We start from the raw sequence: 10,216 nt of genomic DNA, 5'->3' as shown, positions 1-10,216 counted from the left end.
TGAATGTGTATCGTGTGACATAAAGTAGCTATGGCACAGGTTACTGAAGTGTGTGTGTTGATGTAAAACGTTGCTTATGATGTTATGTCTATGGGAAATTATGCACCACCCCCTAAGATCCTGTCTGTCTCCTCACTGTCCAATCCGCTGCTTCGGTTACTGCTTCACAAAGACCAAGTCCAAATTATGGCAAGAAACAGCTGTAAAAAAGCAAAGAGAAACGACAGTCCATCAATACTTTAAGACATGAAGGTCAGTCAATCAGGAAAATTTCAAGAACTTTTAAAGTTTCCTCAAGTGCAGTCACAAAAATTAATCAAGAGCTATGATGAAACTGGCTCTCATGAGGAACGCCACAGGAAAGGAAGACCCAGAGCTACCTCTGATGCAGAGGATGAATTCAGATTGCAGCCCAAATAAATGCTTCACAGAGTTCAAGTAACAGACACATCTCAACATCAACTGTTCAGAGGAGACTGCGTGAATCAGGCCTTCATGGTCAAATTGCTGCAAAGAAACCACTACTAAAGGACACCAATAAAAATAAGAGACTTACTTTGGCCAAGAAACACGAGCAATGGACATTAGACCGGTGGAAATCTGTCCATTGTTCTGATTAATCCAAATTTGAGATTTTTGGTTCTAAACGCCGTGACATTGTGATACGCAGAGTAGGTGAACACTGTCAGTGATTTATTTAGAATTCAAGGCACACTTAACCTGTTAACCAGCATGGCTACCATAGCATTCTGCAGCGATACGCCATCCCATCTGGCTTGCGCTTAGTGGAACTGTCATTTGTTTTTCAACAGGACAATGACCCAACACAATGACCCAACCCACCACAATGACCCAACCCTCCAGGCTGTGTAAGGGCTATTTAACCAAGAAGGAGAGTGGTAAAGAGCTGCATCAGATGACCTGGCCTCCACAATCACCAGACCTCAACCCAATTGAGAAGGTTTGGCATGAGTTGGACCACAGAGTGAAGGAAAAGCAGCCAACAAGTGCTCAGCATATGTGGGAACTCCTTCAAGACTGTTGGAAAAGCATTTCAGGTGAAGCTGGTTGAGAGATTGCCAAGAGTGTGCAAAGCTGTCATCAAGGCAAAGGGTGGCTACTTTGAAGAATCTAAAATATATTTTGGTTGAACACTTTTTTTTTGTTGCTAACCCACATGATTCCATATGTGTTATTTCATAGTTTTGATATCTTCACTATTATTCTACAATGTAGAACAATAGTAGAAATTAAGAAAATCCCTTGAATGAGTAGGTGTGTCCAAACGATTGAATGGTACTGTACATGCTCACTGACTGTACAATACCTTTACATGGAACAGTCTCTTAAAGGTCCAATGCAGCTGTTTTCATCTCAATATCAAACCATTTCTGTGGGAACAATTGAGTACGTTACTGTGATTTTTTTTTTTTTTTAAAGGTCAAAAAGAAGAAAAAAAATCTTATTAGCAAAAAGCTATTGATCAAGCAAAAATGTAGCTATTGGTTTATTATCTAATCTACCATTTGGCGATGTCACCAGGCAGGCCAAAACGTCATCCCAGCACAACAGGCAGACATTTCAGGCCGTCTTTTTCAAACAGCTCTTACTCTAAAAAGAGCATTATAATAATTTTCACAATTTCACAGTATTATTTCCAACCTCATAGTGTGGAAACATATACAATAGGGATGTAAAGATTAAATGGAACATTTCTAAATGTTTCCCCAGCACCACCCCCAACATCAACATGAAAATTGTGCGTTTCTATGTTTTCTAGTAAAAAAATAAGTTCAATTGGAACTGACAGCATTTTTTCGCAACACTAAATCTTCTTAACATCTGTTTATATGCACTCCCAGGAAGAATATGACACTTTAAAAAAAAAGGCACTGAGATATGGTCGTTTTCACGTTTTCATAAATTCTTAGAACGTTTGGGAATTGCGTATATGAAGACATTTGTGAAACTTCTATAGCAATACAGGGGTGGGAAAGCGGCTGTGGTTTGGACAATTAATAGACACTGCAGTAAATAAAACCTAATAAAAACATCTGTCTCGTCCAGGACCGGAGTCTACACAGACCGGTGTATTCAAACAAGCCATTGCCACACAGGCCTGCCACCATTCACTTTGAACTGGACTGTGTGTTTACAGGCAGTTGCAACAGCGCGACTTTAGATCATTAGAACGCATTTGCCAAATGCCACAAAATACACCTGAATGGATTTCTGCAAAAATGTAAATACCACGGATGTCCTCTTACATTTATGGAATTTACAGTCCTATTGATCAAACAAGCATGAAAAGGTAGGCTCTCTCTCAGTTATGCAAATCAACAAGATCAATAACTAATGCTAGCCAGCGCAAGATGAGCTAAAACATAACAAAGGAACATTAGATAAACCCTCTCAAACTTTTTCAGCAAGTTGGCCGTCAAAATTGCACTGATAAACAATGGGGAATTGTAGCATCCACGTCCTTCTGCAGCTTGCCTGCCTGCCTAAAGTTTCCTAGCTTGCGTACTGGGGGTACGTGCAATGCCGTCGAGGGTACGCCAAATAGAAATGGTATTCACATTTTGAAAAATTCAATCTCTATATATTTAAAAAAATATATGTTTTCTTCTTCACATTTTCAAGCATTTATATGTTCCAATGGGGGAGGTTTTTTTCTCGCCTGAGTAGCCTCCTTTCACTGCCAAAAAATAAAATGAAACCATCTAGTGTTGTCACGCCCTGACCTTAGAGATCCTTATTATTCTCTATGTTTGGTTAGGTCAGGGTGTGACTCGGGTGGGAAATTCTATGTCTTCTGTTTCTTTGTTTGTGGCTGAGTGTGGTTCCCAATCCGAGGCAGCTGATTGTCTCTGATTGGGGATCATACTTAGGCAGCCCTTTTTCCCCACCATTAGGTTGTGTGTCAAATACAAGTGGCCTAGTCAAATAATTCCAATCACATTAACCGTTACTCTCTCGCGGGAATTCCACTAACTGCTGCTCATGTTGGTATCTGTACTGATGGCACCATGAAACAAATAAAAGCCATGACAGGGAGACATAGTGGAGTGGTAACGAGCGTGCAAGCAGTTGCTCCTGACGCCACTTGGGTACACTGCAGCATCCACTGAGAGGCTCTTGCTGCCAAGATAATGCCTGACAGCTTGAAAGACGTTTTGGATACTACAGTGAAAATAGTTAACTTTGTTAAAGCAAGGCCCCTGAACTCTCGTGTATTTTCTGCACTGCGCAATGATATGGGCAGCGACCATGTAACGCTTTTAAAACATACAGAAGTGCGCTGGTTATCAAGGGGCAAAGTATTGGCACGTTTTTTTTAATTGAGAGACGAGCTTAAAGTTTTCTTTACTGACCATCATTTTCACTTGTCTGACCGCTTGCATGATGGTGAGTTTCTCACACGACTGGCCTATCTGGGTGATGTTTTTTCTCGCCTCAATGATCTGAATCTAGGATTACACGGACTCTCCGCAACTATATTCAATGTGCAGGACAAAAGTGAGGCTATGATTGAGAAGTTGGAGCTCTTTTCTGTCTGCATTAACAAAGAAAACACATGTCTTTCCATCATTGTATGATTTTTTGTGTGCAAATTAACTCAAGCTTACGGACAATGCCAAATGTGATTTAGCAAAGCACCTGAGTGAGCTAGGTGCACAATTACGCAGGTACATTCCTGGAACAGATGACACAATCGACTGGATTCGTTATCCATTTCATGCCCTGCCTCCAGTCCACTTACCGATATCTGAACAAAAGAGCCTCATCGAAATTGCAACAAGCGGTTCAGTGAAAATTGAATTTAACCTGTTAGAGCTCTAGGGGCGCTATTTCATTTTTGGATAAAAAACGTTCCCGTTTTAAGCGCGATATTTTGTCACGAAAAGATGCTCGACTATGCATATTTTGTTTTGGAAAGAAAACACTCTGAAGTTTCAGAATCTGCAAAGATTTTGTCTGTAAGTGCCCCAGAACTCATTCTACAGGCGAAACCAAGATGATGCATCACCCAGGAATTAGCAGAATTTCTGAAGCTCTGTTTTCCATTCTCTCCTTATATGGCTGTGATTGCGCAACGAATGAGCCTACACTTTCTGTCGTTCGCCCAAGGTCTTAGCAGCATTGTGACGTATTTGTAGGCATATCATTGGAAGATTGACCATAAGAGACTACATTTTCCAAGTGTCCGCCTGGTGTCCTGCGTCGAATTCGGTGCGCAATTGCCAGCTGCTTCTACTTTACCATTTGATTCAGGGGAGAAAGCATGTGTCCAAGAACGATGTATCAATGAAGAGATATGTGAAAAACACCTTGATGATTGATTCTAAACAACGTTTGCCATGTTTTCAGTCGATATTATGGAGTTAATTTGGAAAAAAGTTTGCGTTTTGAGGACTGAATTTATGGATTTTTTTTGGTAGCCAAATGTGATGTATAAAACGGAGCTATTTCTAATACACAAGGAATCTTTTTGGAAAAACTGAGCATCTGCTATCTAACTGAGAGTATCCTCATTGAAAACATCAGAAGTTCTTCAAAGGTAAATTATTTTATTTGAAGGCTTTTATGTTTTTGTTAATGTTGCGTGCTGGATGCTAACGCTAATGCTAACGCTAAATGCTAACGCGAAATGCTAACTCTAGCTAGCTACTTTTACACAAATTATTGTTTTCCTATGGTTGAGAAGCATATTTTGAAAATCTGAGATGACAGTGTTGTTTACAAAAGGCTAAGCTTGAGAGATGGCATATTTATTTCATTTCATTTGCGATTTTCATAAATAGTTAACGTTGTGTTATGCTAATGAGCTTGCTGATAGATTTACACAATCCTGGATACAGGGGTTTTTTCATAGCTAAACGTGACGCAGAAAACGGAGCGATTTGTCCTAAACAAATAATCTTTCAGGAAAAACTGAACATTTGCTATCTGAGAGTCTCCTCATTGAAAACATCTGAAGTTCTTCAAAGGTAAATGATTTTATTTGAATGCTTTTCTGTTTTTTTGTGTAAATGTTGCCAGCTGAATGCTAATGCTAAATGCTACGTTAGCCATCAATACTGTTACACAAATGCTTGTTTTGCAATGGTTGAGAAGCATATTTTGAAAATCTGAGATGACAGTGTTGTTAACAAAAGGCTAAGCTTGAGAGCTAGCATATTTATTTCATTTCATTTGCGATTTTCATGAATAGTTAACGTTGCGTTATGGTAATGAGCTTGAGTCTGTATTCACGAACCCGGATCCGGGATGGGGAGATCAGAAAGGTTAATCAGAAGCCACCGTTATATTTCTGGATAGGGCTGCGCTCAGAGTATCCTGCCTTGGCAAATCGCGCTGTTAAGACACTGAAGCCCTTTGCAACCATGTACCTATGTGAGAGTGGATTCTCGGCCCTCACTAGAATGAAAACTAAATACAGCCACAGACTGTGTGTGGAAAATGAATTAAGACTGAGGCTCTCTCCAATACAATCCAACATTGCAGAGTTATGTGCATCCTTTCAAGTATACCCTTCTCATTAACCTGTGGTGAGTTATTCACAATTTTCGATGAACAAATAAGGTTTTATATGCAAGATAGTTAAATAAAGAGCTCTTTGTCACTTCCCACGAGCTGGGTTGTGACAAAAACTCACATTCATTCTTAGGTTTAATAAATGTATCGTATAGTGTGTGTGTGTGGCAGGCTTACAATGATGGCAAAAAAAACAACATTTGAGAGTGCAATGACTCTGAAAACGTAGTAGATAGCCAGAGTGAATTTTTATGAATGCAGGAGATATGCTAACTGGATAACAGTCGTTCAATTCTTGCTATAGTAGTTAACCAAATGACACCTGCATGTCTAGCTGTGTAGACAGCAAAAAACGAAATGGGGGGGAAAAAATCACTCACTCACTCCTCCAATGACATAGCAGCTACGTCACTATCTAGCTATTGTTAGGCTCCGTGTTTTTTATCTTGCTACATAAATAGACACGCTAGCCTATTAGTTACGAATGACTTGTGATCATTGCCCTGGCTAGTTTGATTGTATTGCCATTCCCAGCCTTAGTTAAATTAGTTTTTGTTCCAAAATATTGAGTCATTGAAACTGAAACAGTGCATTCCTGAATGGAGGCAGCAAACAAGGCCAGCAGGCCAGCTGTGATTTACAACCTGATAGCAATATTATTTGGGCTACCAAGAAATGTATTGGTGAATTATATGAATCATGCATAGAACTGCATCCACCTATTCTGCAAACAATGCCTTAGTGTAAGTCGTGGGACGTTGAGTCACATTGAACCTGTTTTTAAAACCTCTTATATAAGTTGGCTTTGTAACAAACTGGGAATTTGATATTGACTGATGTTATGATTGTCTGTTTGTTTCATATCTGCAAAGTGGTTAAAACGCTGTCAGTTCCACTTTTTTAAGTGTTTCCAATGCCTTCTGGTTGATGTCATTGGAAACACATACCTTTTATATTTTTTACTACAAAGCATAAAAATGTGCAATTTTCACAAATGTTGATGTTGGGATGGTGCTGAAGATGATGAACATCAAGTTACAAAAATGAGAAATTTCGCTTTAAGATAGAGTGCATCCGGTATGTACAGTGGCATGCATAGGTCAGAAAATCGTTTAAAAATGTTTTGCTCATGCTACTTTCTAGCTTCCCGAAAATACCTCTCAGCTTTTGTGACAACTAATAGGTCCTCTCCTTCATTGTCGAACAAAGCATGTAACTGCGTTGACAGTCATCAATCTACAAGCAACTTTGCATGCCGAGCAACCCCAGGCAATATCAGTAGCCTTGTCAATCTGCGCACCGTGCGACGTTTCACGCGTTGACCAATGAGAGGTAGGCAGTCTATTCGCGATTTGGCACGTCTGCGCACCACACTTAGCATTCAAATGCTTGTAAATTGACTTGCTCAATATTAGGCTTTATTAGTTGAGTGACAACCAATGTAATTTGATAGGTTATTGTTATCAAATGCGCTGTTGAAAATTGGGTTTCAGTGGAATTAAAGTAAATTACTCAACTCTAATCTGGCTATAGCCTACCTGCTGAACTGTGTTTACATTAGATTTGGATTGTTCAGGTCCACCATCAGCAATAGTTTCGGTAGTTGTTCAGTGTTTATTGTCATTTTTAGAAATACACGGTCAAGTTGATAATGTTATAACAAGGAGAGCAATCCCTTTTGTGAGCAAACGGGAGGAGAAGCTTACTCCATAAAAACTTCTAAATGGTCAAAACCATTCCATTTTGAGATGGGGCGAAATCTGAAGTTTTGCTATATATTAATTGGGTGTCATGGCATGGCACATTTTTTATGGTAGATATTGATACATTACCAAATCAAATCAAATTGGATTTGTCACATGCTCCGAATACAACCGAATTCACCTTACAGTGAAATGCTTACTTACAAGCCCTTAACCAACAATGCGGTTTCAAGAAAATACACAAAAAAAAAATAGTAACAAATAATTAAAGAGCAGCAGTAAAATAACAATACCGAAGCTAGTGTAGAGTAGCCATTTGATTAGATGTTCAGGAGTCTTATGGCTTGGGGGAACAAGCTGTTTAGAAGCCTTTACTAGCTCAAACGCTTAAGTGGGTGATGGTGATTTCAGATCAAAAGTGGTGGGAGAAAATACATAATTCTCACTCACCAGTCAGCTCAGTCAGAGAGGTCCAGCTCATGAGCTCCATCATTAGCAGATTGGAATTTAGAATGGAAAATGTATGTTCATGCAACAAATGTTAGTGCATCAAATTGTGTCCAACCGAATTGCATCGATTCATCCCTCTAATCAAACCAAATTGCATCAAATCGTTTCAAACTAAAATGTATCGTTCCTGTTTCTTTGATCAGTGTAGTCAAAAATGTTATTTTCCTGTGTTTTATGTATACACTATTTCCACACTAAGGTTGGAATAATACTGTGAAATTGTGAAAATGCCCTTTTAGTGTGGAATGAAGCCTGTTGTGGTGGGATGAAGTTTTGGCTTTCCTGGTGACCTCACCAGGTGGTAATTAGTTAATAGACCAATTCCAACCTTTATTTAAGTTGGCAAGTCAGTTAAGAACAAATTCTTATTTTCCATGACAGCCGACACTAGCCAAACCCGATGACGCTGGTCCAATTGTGCCCCGCCCTATGGGCCTCCCAATCACAGCTGGTTGTGATACAGCCTGGATTTGAACCAGGGTGTCTGTAGTGATGTCTCTAGCACTGAGATGCAGTGCCTTAGACCTCTGCGCCACTCGGGACCAATAAGGGAGAGAGTTTCAAACATCTCCTTCTTATTCAGACCCCTCACAGACAGTACTAGCAAAATTGTTGCTTGAGAAATTGCTATTTTCTAAGAAGCCATTTTTTATTTTATTTTTTTCCATTTTAATTGAAAACAAATCACAGTAAGGTACTTAATTGGTTAACCAGAAATGAATTCATATTAAAAAAAAACAGCTGCATTGGACATTTAATTCTCACATATACGTGTACTTATGCCCCTTTCTAAGCCCTTTCTGAACAGGTAACTGCCAACTAAAGGAAATGGCAACATAAAGTGCCTTAATAGGGCGTTGTGCCACCAGGAGCAACCGGAATAGCTTCAGTGCACCTTGGCATACATTTTACAAGTGTCTGGAACCGTATTGGAGGTATGAGACAATTCTTCCACCATTTGGTGTTTTGCTGATGTTGGTGGAAAACACTGTCTCAGGACTTGCTCCAGAACCTCCCATAAGTGTTCTATTGAGTTGAGATCTGGTGATTAAGACCCCTCTTCCAAAGTCACTGAGACCTCTTCTTCTAGCCATCGTGGTACAGTAGATCAGGATAAAGCACTAAATAAACTCCAGTTAGTGCTAAATACGGTTGCTAGAATCCTGACTAGAACCAAAAATGTGATCATATTACTCCAGTGCTAGCCTCCCTACACTGGCTTCCTGTCAAGGCAAGGGCTGATTTCAAGGTTTTACTGCTAACCTACAAAGCATTATATGGGCTTGCTCCTACCTATCGCTCTGATTTGGTCCTGCCGTACATACCTACACGTACGCTACGGTCACAAGACGCAGGCCTCCTAATTGTCCCTAGAATTTCTAAGCAAACAGCTAGAGGCAGGGCTTTCTCCTATAGAGCTCCGGTTTTATGGAATGGTCTGCCTACCCATGTGAGAGACGCAAACTCGGTCTCAACCTTTAAGTCTTTGCTGAATACTCATCTCTTCAGTGGGTCATATGATTGAGTGTGGTTTGGCCGAGGAGTGTGAAGGTGAACGGAAAGGCTCTAGAGCAACGAACCACCCTTGTTGTCTCTGCCTGGCCGGTTCCCCTCTTTCCACTGGGATTCTCTGCCTCTAACCCTATTACAGGAGCTGAGTCACTGGCTTACTAGGGCTCTTTCATACTGTCCCTAGGAGGGGTGCGTCACTTGAGTGGGTTGAGTGATGTGATCTTCCTGTCTGGGTTGGCGCCCCCCTTGGGTTGTGCCGTGGCGGAGATCTTTGTGGGCTATACTCGGCCTTGTCTCAGGGTGGTAAGTTGGTGGTTGAAGATATCCCTCTAGTGGTGTGGGGGCTGTGCTTTGGCAAAGTGGGTGGGGTTATATACTTCCTGTTTGGCCCTGTCATCGGATGGGGCCACAGTGTCTCCTGACCCCTCATGTCTCAGCCTCCAGTATTTATGCTGCAGTAGTTTATGTGTCGAGGGGCTAGGGTCAGTTTGTTATATGTGGAGTACTTCTCCTGTCCTATCTGGTGTCCTGTGTGAATTTAAGTATGCTCTCTCTAATTCTCTCTTTCTCTCTTTCTTTCTCTCTCTCGGAGGACCTGAGCCCTAGGACCATGCCTCAGGACTACCTGACATGATGACTCTTTGCTGTCTCCAGTCCACCTGGCCGTGCTGCTGCTCCAGTTTCAACTGTTCTGCCTGTGATTATTATTATTTGACCATGCTGGTCATTTATGAACATTTGAACATCTTGGCCATGTTCTGTTATAGTCGCCACCCGGCACAGCCAGAAGAGGACTGGCCACCCCACATAGCCTGGTTCCTCTCTAGGTTTCTTCCTAGGTTTTGGCCTTTCTAGGGAGTTTTTCCTAGCCACCGTGCTTCCACACCTGCATTGCTTGCTGTTTGGGGTTTTAGGCTGGGTTTCTGTACAGCACTTTGTGATATCAGCTGATG

At 40.8% G+C, this 10,216-nt stretch overlaps 1 long non-coding RNA gene across 1 annotated transcript; it reads left to right on the top strand.

The window, feature by feature from the left end:
- Positions 1-3,941: 3,941 nt before the first annotated feature.
- LOC149978101 (uncharacterized) lies at positions 3,942-9,930 on the top strand. The gene is made up of 3 exons (XR_016486412.1): positions 3,942-4,561; positions 4,930-4,991; positions 9,856-9,930. It is a non-coding gene; the product is annotated as an uncharacterized LOC149978101 (long non-coding RNA).
- Positions 9,931-10,216: the final 286 nt, after the last annotated feature.

Source organism: Oncorhynchus mykiss, chromosome 15, assembly GCF_057628025.1.
Source record: "Oncorhynchus mykiss isolate SJ-2025 chromosome 15, ASM5762802v1, whole genome shotgun sequence".
Classification (NCBI taxonomy): Eukaryota; Metazoa; Chordata; class Actinopteri; order Salmoniformes; family Salmonidae; genus Oncorhynchus; species Oncorhynchus mykiss.
The sequence above is the reverse complement of the archived record's forward strand: the minus strand, read 5'-3'. Positions and strand labels throughout refer to the sequence as shown.